This window comes from Lepisma saccharinum, chromosome 3, assembly GCF_977018435.1.
Source record: "Lepisma saccharinum chromosome 3, izLepSacc3.1, whole genome shotgun sequence".
Classification (NCBI taxonomy): Eukaryota; Metazoa; Arthropoda; class Insecta; order Zygentoma; family Lepismatidae; genus Lepisma; species Lepisma saccharinum.
The window spans coordinates 134,485,628-134,500,347 of record NC_139231.1 but is presented as its reverse complement, the minus strand read 5'-3'; the positions used below and the strand labels follow the sequence as shown (position 1 = coordinate 134,500,347).

The window sequence follows — 14,720 nt, the reverse complement described above, 5'->3', positions numbered from 1 at the left end:
TTCCATTCAAGGACAATTTTAAAGTGTTGGTCCATGATAACAATACATTACCAGCAATACAAAAATTTCATTATTTGCGGTCCTCTTTAAAGGGACAAGCCAGTAAGCTCATTTCAAACTTGCAAGTTAGTGAGGCAAATTATACAGTAGCATGGAACTTGCTCACTGAAAGATATGATAATAGCAGGCTTATTGCATCACATTACGTTAGTGAACTATTACACATAAAGTCGGTGCGTAAAGAAGATGCAAATGAATTGAGACAGTTTGTAAATACAGCAACCTCAAATCTGAATGCTTTAAAGGCTCTTAAACTTGAGGTGCCTTTGGATGAAGTCATTTTATCACAACATTTTGTATCTCATTTGGATCACAATACTCGTAAGGAATTTGAATTATCACAAGAGCATGATTACTTTCCTACCTTGTCAGAGTTATTTGCATTTGTAGAGCGCAGGTGTCAAGCTTTAGAAAACATGAAACCGACAGATAGTGACACCAATGCTAAGCAGTTTCAATCACATGATAAACAAGGTAAATTCATGAAACAAAGCAACACGTATTTAGCAACATCCACTAACATTCAGTGCATGTACTGTTCCGCAAATCATACTTTGTACCAATGTGAGACTTTCTTACAGGCAAGTTATAAACAGAAGCAAGAATTTGTGAAGAAGAAAGGTCTTTGTTTTAATTGTTTATCTTCAAAACATTCAATGAAATTTTGTAAATCTGGAAATTGCAAAATTTGTAATTTGAAACATAATACTCTCTTGCATAGGGATACACCTGAAAGACCAAGATCGTCGAGTGTCAGTAACAATACAAGCAATAGACAACAATTGAATTCTAGGGTGTATCCTCAAGAAAGCAACAATGGGGCAAGAGATGAAGCACCTCAATCTTCATATTGTACAGTCAAAGAAAGACACACTTCACAAGTTTTATTGTCAACTGCCTTAGTGAAGGTAAAAGGCAACAATGGACAATTTCATTATTGCAGAGTCCTCTTAGACAGTGGGAGTCAGTCAAATTTTGTAACTACATCATTAGTGCAGAAACTGCGACTGAAGAAAGAAAACTATGTTGTTCCAGTCCAGGGAATAAACAATTCGTGTCTTGAAACTAAACATTGTGTAGATGTTGTAATCCAGTCTAGAACATCTAATTATACAACAACAGTGAAGTGTCTTGTGTTACCAAAAATCACAGGCGACTTGCCCACACAGGTAATCGATTGCAGTACTTGGAATCTCCCAAAGGATATTCAGTTTGCTGATCCTTCATTTCATCAGCCAGGCAGCATAGATTTGTTGATTGGATCTGAACTATTTTTCTTGCTACTACGTTCAGATAGAAGAACAAGAATAGGAAATTATCCTGTACTTCAAGATACAGAGTTAGGATACATTTTAGCAGGAGCTATGCCTCAACAATGTGAAGCACCTACAACAGTTATTTCATGTTTTGTACGTACTGAAGATAGCCTTCAATTACAATTACAGAGGTTTTTTGAGTTAGAGGAAGTATTCACAAAGACCAAGAGCAAAGAAGAAATGGATTGTGAAAGGCATTTTCAAGAAACAACCATCAGGCAGAAGGATGGTAGATTTATGGTTAGGCTACCATTCAAACCAAATCATACTGAATTAGGGAATTCGTTTCAACAAGCAGACAAAAGATTTCATCAGTTGGAAAGAAGATTAACAACACAGCCAACACTCAGGCAGAACTATTGTGAATTCATGGACAATTATGAATCATTAGGCCACATGAAGCAAATTAAAACTACTGATGAAGAGAACAAGGAGTCATATTACCTACCGCATCATGCTATTATTAGAGAAAGTACTACAACACCTGTGAGAGTTGTATTTGATGGATCATCGAAAACAGACAGTGGACTATCCCTTAACGATGTTCTAATGACAGATGACAGGGCCTACAGTCCAAGAAGATCTATACTCTATTGTACTGAGGTTCAGAACGCACAAGATAGTTTTTACAGCAGATATAGCCCAGATGTTTCGCAACATTAGAGTCCATCCTTATGACACTAAATATCAAAGAATATTGTGGAGAAAATCGCCAAACGAAGAAATACAAACTTATGAATTATTAACTGTAACTTATGGCTTAACCTCATCGCCGTACCAAGCTGTTGCAGCATTACAAATGCTTGCAAGACAGGAAACGAAAACTTTCCCAATGCATCCAGCATATTATTAAGGGATTTTTATTGTGACAATGTAGCATCAGGAGGTGATAACATTGAAACTATGCTCAACTTACAGTCTGAACTGAATGAACTCTTGAAACGAGGTGGATTTATTTTACGCAAATGGTGCTCCAATTGTGAAGAATTGGTGCAAGCAGTACCAGGAGAACACAGAGAAGTTCATTTACCATTTCAGTTCAATAATGAAGCAGAAATAAACACATTAGGCCTCATCTGGCAACCATCAACAGACAAATTTTTAATTTCGTGCAAAGTAGCGAAAGATGGAGACTTTTGTTCACCATTAACGAACATAACCAAACGACAAGTTGTGTCAATTGTTAGCTCCATATTTGATCCACTGGGACTTATCAGTCCAACTGTCATTTTATACAAGATGTTTTTGCAGAAACTTTGGAGTTGTAAATTGGAGTGGGATGAACAATTAGATTCCGATTTAAGAAACCAATGGACGAATTTGTATCAACAACTACCAGATATAGTTCACATCCAAATAGAGAGATTTGTACTGACAACAGAAAAGACAAATGACATTCAGATACATGGATTCTGCGACGCAGCAGAAGGAGCTTATGGTTGTTGCATTTATATCAGATCAAGAGATGAGTCAGGAAGAATCAATGTTAAATTACTGTGCGCAAAGTCAAGAGTAGCGCAAATAAAAAAAGTTACTTTGCCACGACTAGAATTGTGCGGTGCTCTTCTATTAGCTAAACTAGTTAAGAAAACAACACCAATTTTGAGAATTCCAATTGACAGTACATATTTTTGGACAGATTCAAAAATCGTACTTGGGTGGCTAGCAGCGTCCCCCACTCGATGGAAAACCTTCGTAGGTAACCGTGTTGCACAGATCCAGGAACTTTCTGTTATTAACCAATGGAATCATGTCACATCTAAGTGTAATCCAGCAGATTTGATAACAAGGGGAGTAGAACCAAGAGCCCTCAAGGATTCGGAAATTTGGTGGAATGGACCTACGTGGTTAAAAGAAGATACTTGGCCATTACATGTTATGGAAAATAGCGAACTTGAAGAATGCATAACAGAACAAAGGAAGATTGTTACATCAATGTTTAGCAAGATACATGGAACAGAAGCAGATTTCATGTTGAGATTTTCCACATTACAGAGATTGCTTCGTGTAGTAGCAACATGCTACAGATTCATTTACAACGTTAAGAATCCTGTTTCGAAGAGAACAGGAAACTTTTCTTATGTTGAATTACGTGCAGTACTGATGAAATGTATCTTAATTGTGCAACGCATTTCATTTCCACAAGAAATTCATGACTTAGAAGAAGGACAACAAGTATCAAAAAATAGTCCTATCAAGGGTCTTCATCCATTTATTGATGACAGACAGCTGTTACGAGTTGGTGGAAGACTCGAAAATTCAGAATTGCCATATGAGAGCAAATATCAATTAATTTTGCCTACCAAACATCATCTGACGCAACTCATAATTGAATCAGAACATCGTCGTTTATTACATGCAGGGCCTCAATTGTTGATAAGCTCTTTAAGACAGGAATACTGGATTCCACATATCAGACAAACAGTAAGATCTGTCTTGCATAAATGCTTAATATGTTTTAAGTTGCAAGCCAAGGCGTCACATCAACTCATGGGGCAATTACCAAGCCCAAGAGTCACACCATCACGTCCATTTTTAAATACAGCAGTAGATTATGCTGGTCCTTGCATCATAAGAACAAACAGAAGAAGCAGAATCACTACCAAGGGATATGTAGCTATATTTGTGTGCATGGCTACTAAAGCAGTGCATATTGAAGCAGTTATTTCCTTAACGTCAGACGCATTTATCGCTGCTCTACGCAGATTTGTTTCTAGAAGAGGAAAATGTCAAAACATATACAGTGACAACGGGACTAATTTTGTTGGAGCTAATAGAGAACTGAGAGAACTCAGTCAACTCTTCAAAGCAGAACAGCTAAAAGGTGGACTTGAAGATTTTGCAATAAAAGATGGAATCAACTGGCACTTCATTCCAGCTAACGCGCCCCACTTTGCAGGATTGTGCGAAGCCGCTGTAAAGTCTATGAAATATCACTTTAAGAGGATAGTGGGAAATGCTACTTTGACATACGAAGAGCTTGCAACATTGTTAACGCAAATTGAAGCATGCCTCAATTCCTGACCCCTGACCTCAATATCTGATAATCCTAGTGACACCTTTTATTTAACACCTGGTCACTTTCTTATAGGGTCACCTCTCATGTCCATACCTGAGCCTGATTTAACTAACTTGCCCCAAAACAGTCTTTCTAGATGGCAACTCATTCAGCAATTACAACAACATTTTTGGAAAAGATGGTCGAAGGATTATCTCCACGAACTACAACAGCGTCGTAAATGGACGGCTTCAACAGAAAATCTTCAACCAGGCATGGTGGTTCTGGTCAAAGAAGACAACGCACCTCCACTTACATGGAAAATAGCAGTAGTGGAAGAGACGTTTCCTGGTAAAGACGGTGTAGTGCGTGTGGCAAAAATTAGATCAAAAACTGGTTTTACTAAAAGACCAGTGAACAAATTGATTCCCTTACCTAATGACAATTGAATTAGCAAATCTGTTGATTGGAATTTATCCAATCAAGAGGGGGGAATATGTATAGGAATGTGTTCTTGTTTTCATTATTTGGTTTTGATGATGTGGGTTATATTACTTTTATTCTCAAGAGATGGCGTATGTGATCCATGTATCAGCTGTTTGCGTGGGCGCCAAGCAAAGAAAACGGTTAGTGAGTGAGAAGCAACATGGCGCGAATCACGGTAACCACAGCTGGACATTACTAAGAACATACGTCGTCTAAAGTGATTAGAATTGCCTTTCAGTGATACTTCATGGTAGTTAGTGCATTACAGGTAGAAAATAGATGTCTCAAAAGAATAAGCGTGTGCATTTGTTATTGTGTTTTCTTACAAGAATCAACGCAACTCTAACACCTAATTTATACAGTCCAAGTCTTTCGGTAATGCCAAAGACAATGGAAAGAGCAAGACGGTTAAATTGGCCTCAGTGAACATCGTTAGTGTAGCAGCAACCTAACAGATGTCTCTGCTTTGGTATTTTCTCTCAATGGTTGAATATATAGGGTTACTAATAGACCTTGTGCTTACAAGGAAAGGGAAATAAAGGGATACTGTAGGCTACTGTGATATAAAATGTATAAATGTTATATTTAATCACCATTCATGGTCATCGTCGCTAATAGCCATAAGTGGAAGGAAAACGACAACCAAACGAAACAAAAAACAAAGTGGATGCAGCACACTAATATTATCAATATCTGTTCGCATGAACAATAGATGTGTTCTTATTGATTGTACCAAATGCTAATATCTGTGCTTGCCTTCCTTTGCAATCTATTCCCGAACGTTGTCAGGCAGAAGGTCACACAATGGCAGCCTTTCCAACTTTTTCCAGTAGCCACGCCACATCCAGGTGCGGTTTTCCCAGAGTTCCCAATACACTTTCCTAAACTGGTAGGTTCAACTTTTTCGAGAAGACTTATAAAACGAACATTCTCGAACTGAATGTTTCTAACCCGTTCTGATTTAACAACGGTATGTTGTCTGTATGGGTTCTCATCTAAATGTGGTATAAAAAAATCCTGTAGAAAAAAGCCTTCAAAATGATGCAGGTCGAGAAAAATTTAGACGTCACACAATTTACTCCTAAATGTTACATATAAAATGTGTATTTGTAGTAAACGATTTATACAATTCATAAGGTTTCCTTGCCTCAAGACGGGTATGACGTAGTGGTAACGACGTCCTCTTCTAATCAAAGGATTCCGGGTGCAACATCTAAAACCACATAGCGGCTCAGATCGCACCTTAAACTGTAGGCACAGTCCCGATTAGCCTATATGCAAAAGTTGACTTAAAACAAAAGCTCAAACTGTGAAACTCGCTACTGAAACACAACCAGAAGAATAACTTATACCCTGTCACGGTGATCTTTGCAGCAAGCGAACGAAAACAAGTCTCTGCGCAAGTAGTGACGCGAGACGGCTCCGCCAATGAACATGCGCGAGGGAACCGAATTGCGTGGAGGGGGTATTCCCTTGTCTACCGTTATGACCAACTTTGCTTCAGACATTCGTTAATATATATATGCATTTAACTATTCAATTTCGACGTCAGAAGAAGGTGGGGGCCACATCCACAGTCAGCACTCTTTACCAGCCCCCCTAAACTAGAAAAACTAGATAAAATGATATTTCAACCCAAATAAATATTTTCAAAATTCACTTCGAATTATATGTGCGACTGCTCCCTCAAGCACTAATGTCCTCCTCGTTAAGCCACACATGACATTTTTTCGTGACGTCGTTACCACATAATTGTATTTCAATATGTCCCATAACGTTAATAATATTAGGACACTATTACAAAATAAGAATTTGCAAGTCATTTTCTTTTTGGATCGAAGTTGTTTAATGGGGTCATAACCCTCCTTAACAATGCATTTATTTTATACCTTTTATATTATATGACATTGTTTGCAGTTTATGCACTTGTGTTCAGTGTCATCCCAGATTAAACTAACATTATTAACTTACCGCGAGACAATGGAAGGTAAAACCTATAAAATTTAATGGGGAGACGAGAATATTTTCTGGGGTGATGATCACTTCTAACACACCCCTAAATCCCATACAACAATGTATATTTGCGCTACAAGAGCATATATTTTCTCACACCACAGTTTTCTACTTTGCTGGGGGTCTTTAGGGAGCCCTGAACTATCTCCTCTGTCTCTATATTGATGTCTTTTATTTCCTATTTCCTACCGTGGGCACCACCAAAACGTATTTTTGGATACTTAAAACGTATTTGGTCATTACTCTTCACTAGATGGCACTGCATACTTCTTACACAAATTCAGTATCGAATATATCATACGTGGACATTTCATCAAAACTTTCTTCTTGATTAATGATACAAGTATTAATGTGATTTACGACAATGATCTAAATTTTGATTCATGCTCGTAACCGCAACTTGTGTTTATTTTCTTTGTTAACGATCATAGTAAGTCATAATAACTTAGGGTAATTATATTGTCGTTCAATTGCTTTCTGGCGAAATGAATAACTCCGAAGTCGCTAAGTAGACATTCCGAAAGTAAGTTTCCTCATTTTTTTTACAGGGAAGCGGTATTACAAAGTGATAAAACACATTGCCATAAAAAAAAGGTAAAGTGCTCCCCTGTGCTTAGCACCACGCCATGAAGGCGTATAGGGGGTGTGGGGGTAACGCCCCACACTTTCTTGATCCGGTCGTGAGTGGGGGTGATGTGATCAGCATCACGCCCCTGACCGCCTTTACCCCCCCCCCAGGGTTTCCCCCAGGTACCCATGTTATTCGACGCTGGGTGGGCGCCGGGGCCGCTTCCAACGTTAGAAAAGTTCCCGGATTTGAACCGGCCGGGGATCGAACCCGGGACCTTGAGCATGGTAGTCAGACGCGTTACCGACTGAGCCACCGCGGCCACTACATTGCCATAACAAAAGACAATCTTTCCTGAGTTCACGATGGGAGGAGCGAGAGCAGAGAAGCGATGGCGCATGTGCACAGTGCCGAAGAATAGAGAGAAGCAGCAGACCGACGTACCCGAGCTCACTCGAGTGCAAACCAGTATGGCAGAAAGACGTGTGTTGGAAACGTGGTCGCAAATGGAAGTGCGGCACGCTATTGCCACACACTAAGCACACTGAAGTCCGCCATTCGACGCAACAGACCAGGGCTCTTGAATCGAGGGATTTTATTCTTGGACGAAAATGCAAGACCCCACACAGCAAGGGTCACTGCAGAACACATTCGTCGTCTGGGATGGGAGAGATTGAATCACCCGGCCTACTGCCAGAAGTGGCATAAATGCGAAGTTAATAATGTCAAAATCCATGAATCAATCCTACCACAGAACTGCGTCACAGTTGGCAACATTGTATCGATGGAACGACGCACGGCCAGAGTTGCACCGCGCTGGTGTGAATGAAACAGCAATCAAAAGAGGATTCGTGAAGATCACCGAACAAAACAAACCTTTTCAGCTTGGCATTCGCTGCGACCAATTGTCCGGAAGCAGCACACTCACAGCGGTTTTAATTCCACCCAGCGAGAGAAGAATATAACGATCCTCTCTTTTTTAAGGAAAAAAAAAAGTATAACACACCTTGACAAAAGAAGCCTCCTGTATACCTGCATCCATAGTAATAAAACGGGGTTCTCTACGAGGGAGGGACCGTTATTATATGCGCAACCTTTGTGCCATCCTCTTTCCTTTAATGGACCCATTCATCGCAGCGACGCCTCTAATGAAATCCAGGAGTCGCTCCCTCCAGCATCCAGACTGGAATATGCTTAAGTGGGGAGGGAGGGAACAGATTGGAGACGCTTCAAGAAGTCCCACAGATGAGCGAGAAAGAAAAATTGTATGCGGCGCTGCAAACTAAGGATTTGGACCTTTTAAAGAGAGAAGCGTTAAAAGGGAAGGGCATATGATTTTTTTTTTTTTTTTAGCGTCAAACGAAACGTCTTGCATTGAGACGGATGCTATCCATAGCAGCATTCAGGTGTAAATATAATATTGGGGACAGGTAAATAAATATTATTATTATTATTATTAAATCAAGAAGACTTAGGTGGACAGGTCATGTGGCACGAATGGGAGAGGAAAGAAGAGATTACAGGATTCTGGTTGGGAAACCTGATGGTAAGAGACCTGTAGAAAGGCCAAGACGAAGATGGATGGATAACGTTGACGTGAACCTAAAATAAATCGGTAAGGATGGAAAAGATTGGAGTATTCTTGCCCAGGGTAGGGACAGATGGAAGGCTTGTGTTGCTGCAGCCATAAACCTTCGGGTTAAGAAGGCTAGAGAGTTGAATATGATTATTATTATTAGGATGTGTTGTAAATTAATTGTAGAAATTGTACCTGATGGTGTTTCAGGTCACTGATGTCCATAATTTGAAGACAGTAAACATTTAATACTCTTGGAAGTGTGTCCTGCACCGTAAGGTGTCAGTCATGCTTTGGGCTCCGGCTACGGAATGAGCGAGCCTCCTGGTGTTATAAGCGTGACCACTTTTCTCCAGATATCTCGGCCAGTGTATGAGAGGAAATTGGGGAGGTACGAATCAGAAAAAATACCGGTCAGGGAAACCAAGACCAAAGACTGGGGGTTTGTCGTGCTGACCACACGTCACCCCATAATTAATTGAATTATCTTCCACCTCGGCAGTCGGTAAGTAGACCTCTGACCCCAACGGCTTTTGGGCCACGGGTTATGTTATTATTATTATTAGAGGAAAAGGTCTAAATATGGGCCCCCCTTTTTATCTTGTCATTTTCGGAGGGAAGAAATAAAAATATCAAGAATCTGCCTATAAAATGAAGTGTATACTTAAATGTAATAGCATGCTAAATTATAGGTCTCCATTTTTTTAAAAAAGGAATTTCCAAAAAATGGTAAAGTGATATATTTCAAAATTGTGGTCTAAATATGGGCTACTAGTGGCAATATCACAAAACGCAATTCAATTATTTTTTTTAAAAAAAACAGCCATTTATCGCTAAAACATTATAAAATTCATATTTATGAATAATCTGTTGTTTTGAAAATCACGCGGAATGAGAAAAATTGAAATTAAGAAAAACATCCAAATATTTGTTGAAACTGTGATCCCAACATTAGACCTCATGTCATAGCCCATATTTAGACCATCACGGTATTTTTCATCTTCAATTTATTTTCGCTCTCCGTTGTACATATTTCACAAACAAATCATGGCATTATAAAAGCCCACATTTGTTTAAAGTACCGCTAATATCATAACCTATACAAAGCAGATGAGAATTCAGAAAACGCTGAGTTAAAACATACCTGCTAAAAGTTTTCGGAGGTCGCAATTCTATAACAGCGTCCAAGGCCAAAACTAACGACCACTTTCTCTTGCGAATAAGCGCCGCAACCTTTGTCCTTGACAGATAACCAGTTCCAATAGCTTCTGCCAGGCTGCAGCACCCGGGATCGCTGATAACTCCAAAACCCATATTTAAACCTTCGCCCATATTTAGACCTTCTCCTCTATTGTTGGCACTCATGAGATCTAGTCGGTAAGCAGTGTGACCGATGATCTGTGTGTGTGATTTCAGATGGACCTTCTTAAAACCATGTTCGCCATAAAGAAGCTCTGGAGTTCACCCAGCCTCTATTCCAGGCCTGGTCAACTTGCCGTATTTGTGAAAGAGCGCTCTCGTATTCACGCGTGGACTTCAGAGAGAGCAGAGTTGCTGTAGCGTTATAAGAGAGGCGAGAGAGGGCGAGGCAGACCAGGCAGAAGGTCTCGTCGGTCGTGTTCGTGCAGTGGGAATCAACTCGCGATTTTGGTGCCTTTGAAATAATCGAGCCTGATCTTCTCAATGGAGAAACCGTAGATGAAAAATTACAGTTCGATGCATTTCTATGTGTACTTGTATGCAACGGAAATGGCATCATAATAGTTTATGTATGCATTTTGTCTCAATTAATGAATTTTGGGTTTTGTAGGTAGTAAAATGCCTTTGCTGTTTTGCCTCCCCGATGGTGTAGTGGTTACGTCGTTGCCTTGTAATCAAGGGGTCCCGGGTTCGATCCTCGGTGGAGGCATAATGGTTCGGATCCCACTTTAAACTATAGATGCAGTTCCCTTTAGCTTATTTGTGCTATAAGTGGAATTAATGCAAAAAATCAAACATTGGGGAAGATTGAATCCTGGAAATATTGTCGTAACTGAGGTGGTATTACTGGTATTGATCCATCTTCCTAAAATAGTCTCGAACTGGACTAAAACTTGCAACTGTAAAGTATTTATTCGGATATTATAAATATCCTAAAGTTCAATGCAACACCAGTTCTGTCTACTGTTTACTTCTGTCTTCTCCTAAAGGAAATTGTAAATTATCCGCTGCTTACGTGTTTGGTTTACAATTGTGGATAATAGCATTTCAGGTACATGAATCAATTCAAATTAGCATTACGAGGTTTACGATGCATCCCCGTAAAGCTTCTATTCTGACACAACAAGCATTGCATAGCGTGATTCAGAGATGGCGCGCTCATTAAATTAACTAATTAACGGTTCTTAACGACCAAAAATCACGCAACATGAGTAAGTAGCGTTCTTACTTAAAGAGTAAATGTTTAGCGTGGTTTGTTAACTAACATATTTCACATCGAGTAAGCAAACTGTTTCCCCAGTTCCTTAAAAACGTACAACCAATGCAAACAGACTCTGAATAAAAATTAAGTAATTTTACTTATTCCGAAGCTAAATCAGAATCAATTGATTGCTGTTTATGAGACAACGACGGGCAAGTGGAATAGGCAAGCTATATTACGATATAGCCTTAAACAAAGTTGCTGAATAGGGTTACAAAACACGTGACTCAAAATCTGAAAATATCGTGGTCAATGTATCGAGCTCTCTCCTTTAATAATCGTACCTTCCTGTTTGAAGCTGTCTAGAGATAAAATGTGAGAGTCAACTTATCCCAAGATGCATTATTGTAAGAGACATAATCTAGAAAGGTTACTTAGTGGGAATAACGTTTGCATTGTTGATACTTGTACAATTTCATAGTGCATTTTTCACACTTTGCGTTGCTTCTCTGACGCTATTGAAAAAATCGCGACCCAAGGATGAATGAATGATTAGATGAAGTTGATGAAGTGGTGTTCACAAGGAAAAGGAAAGTCTATTATCAGGTCAGGATTCGAACCAGGAATCTTCCGGTGGCGACATCGTGAGTTGGACAATCAACACGCTCAGCCATCCAGACTGCTCCACTAAACACATATAGAGGAATGAGCTCAAACCAAGCAACAAGAAACTTATGAGAATTTAAGCTAACAAATTGTTATGGGTTCTGTCAGTACATTTCGACCAACTTTGATATTCTTAAACAGTGGCAGACACAAAAAAACAATGGAGTGAATTGGAATTTTTTACATGTTCATATTGTGGTATTAATCTGTAAATCAAGTAATGTACTATTGCTTTTATTAAAACTTATGCATTTAGAGTAGTATTTACTGCAGTACTTACCTTGGTGTGTGATTTCGTATCATATACACTTTAAAGCGACAAAAATACCTGGATTTGTTATTATCGATATAATCTTTCCAAGGCAAATACTATGTTAAAACTCCATTGTTAATTGCCATGACACTGGTCTTGTAGGAGGCCCTGAAGTGTGAGTACCCCTGCCCCCCCCCCCCTCCCTTGAGCAGCATTCTTCATACAGCTCACACAATAAAAGATAACGTGTTCTAAATCACTTTCTACCAGCCAGTAGTGCCAACTCCAAACAAATTTTGGGAGGCAAAAATTGGCATAAACCTTATTTCATATATGTATGTCAATATGCATAATACCTGTCCTTTGGAATTCTGGGAGTAGCAGAAAATGCTCCTTCCAAGTCAGCACCTATGCTAGCTCTCATGGAATATCCAGTGATTTTCTAAGACAATTGGAATGGAAAACTTCTTCTTCGCTTTATTTTATTTCATCTACTTTGACTGTTTCGCTTCGTACATTTCTGCTATCTGTTTACTGCAGCGCCAATGTATCTGTGCCCTCGGTAAACATGCGAACTACAAGCTTCCCTGCGGCTTAACACTCGACACCTACTCAACTGCTTCAAGGTTAGAGCTACAGATATAGTAGCGGATTAGTCACAAGGATAGGATGTACAGATATTGTTGATTGATTGATTGATTGATTTGCAAAGATGGAGATGAGTGATGATATGATGAAATTGATGGATGGACGCTCACAAACATCCATGCCCAGGCCGGGATTCGCACCCGGGACCCCTGGCGTCGTAGCCTAACCACTCTAACCACTCCGTACAGATATTGTATCCGAGGTTTTGCAACACGGTATGTTAGAACAAGCTGACCAATTGGTTGGCCAAATAGGTCTTGAGACTTGCATACCACTCCAGTTTTCCGCTTCTTTTCCCAGTGGAGGACGCTTTATCATCTAATCCTATCCACCGTGCTTAAACTACGCTTCATTTTCATATAGTTGTGTCCCTGATTGCGCACGAGTTCAATATCTGTCGGGACATTTCAATGTTAATTTCAAACTATAACTATACAGGTGCTATTATCGTTCTCCATTTCTATGTTAAAGAATTTCCTTTAGTAACAAATATTCCGTTTTATGACGTCGATCTGAAAGTTCCTTTCGAACCGTAAGATGTCACGACCTCTCTAAATATATGTTACTGTGCCTCTTTCTCCGTGTTTTTCTTCTGCTTCCTTTGTTTTAATCTTTGTAAATCATCTATATTTAGTCATATTTTTGTGCAATGACATTTGAGAGATGAATATAAAAGAAATAAGAGATAAAATAGAAAGAAAGATATTTGAAGTAGATGAAGAACGAGAGAGAAATAGATAAAACAGCAGATTGCAGTGCATCAATTAATATTAGTATGACTATTAGAGATAAGCAATCATCATTGTTCCTGTAATATGCAGCAAGTAGAATATAACACCATTAAGCCTTGTTTCCATGATTATGAAAAACTAAATATGCTGACCAAGGCAGTAATTATTTTATTAAAAACATAAACTAACGTAACGTTTCAACCTTCTAGCAAGGTCTTCTACAGACTCTGTATCAAGTACAAAAGTCTGATACAGAGTCTGAAGAAGACCTTGCTAGAAGGTTGAAACGTTACGTTAGTTTATGTTTTTAATAAAATAATTACTGCCTTGGTCAGCATATTTAGTTTTTCATAAGCAAGTAGAAGCAAATAGCCTAGAAGAGGAAGCGACAATTTTACTTAGCTTTTGCGTGAAGCACTTACCTTTTTAGTCTTCAAATTATTTTTCTCCCAGCGCCAAATCACAGCCCCGTTGTAGCCCACTCCAAAGGTATTATACGCAGGGAATCCGCCTGGATATCCACCGTACACGTTATAACCACTATTGTACGCACCTCTTCGGCTCCCCATCATATGGTACTGTCTGCCAGACATCACACCGTCATCCCACCAGCGACCGCTCGCTTCTTACCACCTCCGCCCCCGAACACCAGGCCCTGTCACCCATCAAACATTCACTCGGCGAACGTCCCCGGGTCCCCAAGAGATTGCACATCCGTTCCTCATTTCCTGGAGGATTTGGTCCAGGCAGCATCCACCTTCCATCTCCCTCACCCCCCTCTGACACACACGCACAAAGGAATCCCTCACGCACACTAGCACAGTTGGATCGTAGAGACACTATTTATCCCCCTCTGTGGACACCATGCTCTAGTCTTGAGACCTTTCGGATGGAGGCACCAGGATCGTTTCCTGACCTTGCTAATATAACTCTCCCAGAAACTTGACCTGCCTCTAAGCAGCTCGCTGGATCAATATCGAAGAATCCATTATCTATTCCGGCAT

At 39.7% G+C, this 14,720-nt stretch overlaps 1 protein-coding gene across 1 annotated transcript in view; it reads right to left on the bottom strand.

The window, feature by feature from the left end:
* sick (sickie) overlaps positions 1-14,219 on the bottom strand; it is a 1,061,378-nt gene extending 1,047,159 nt beyond the window's left edge. The window contains exon 1 of the mRNA XM_083119471.1: positions 14,139-14,219. The gene's annotated coding sequence lies outside the window, so the exon portion shown is untranslated. The remainder of the gene's footprint in view (positions 1-14,138) is intronic.
* Between the last annotated feature and the right edge of the window lie 501 nt (positions 14,220-14,720).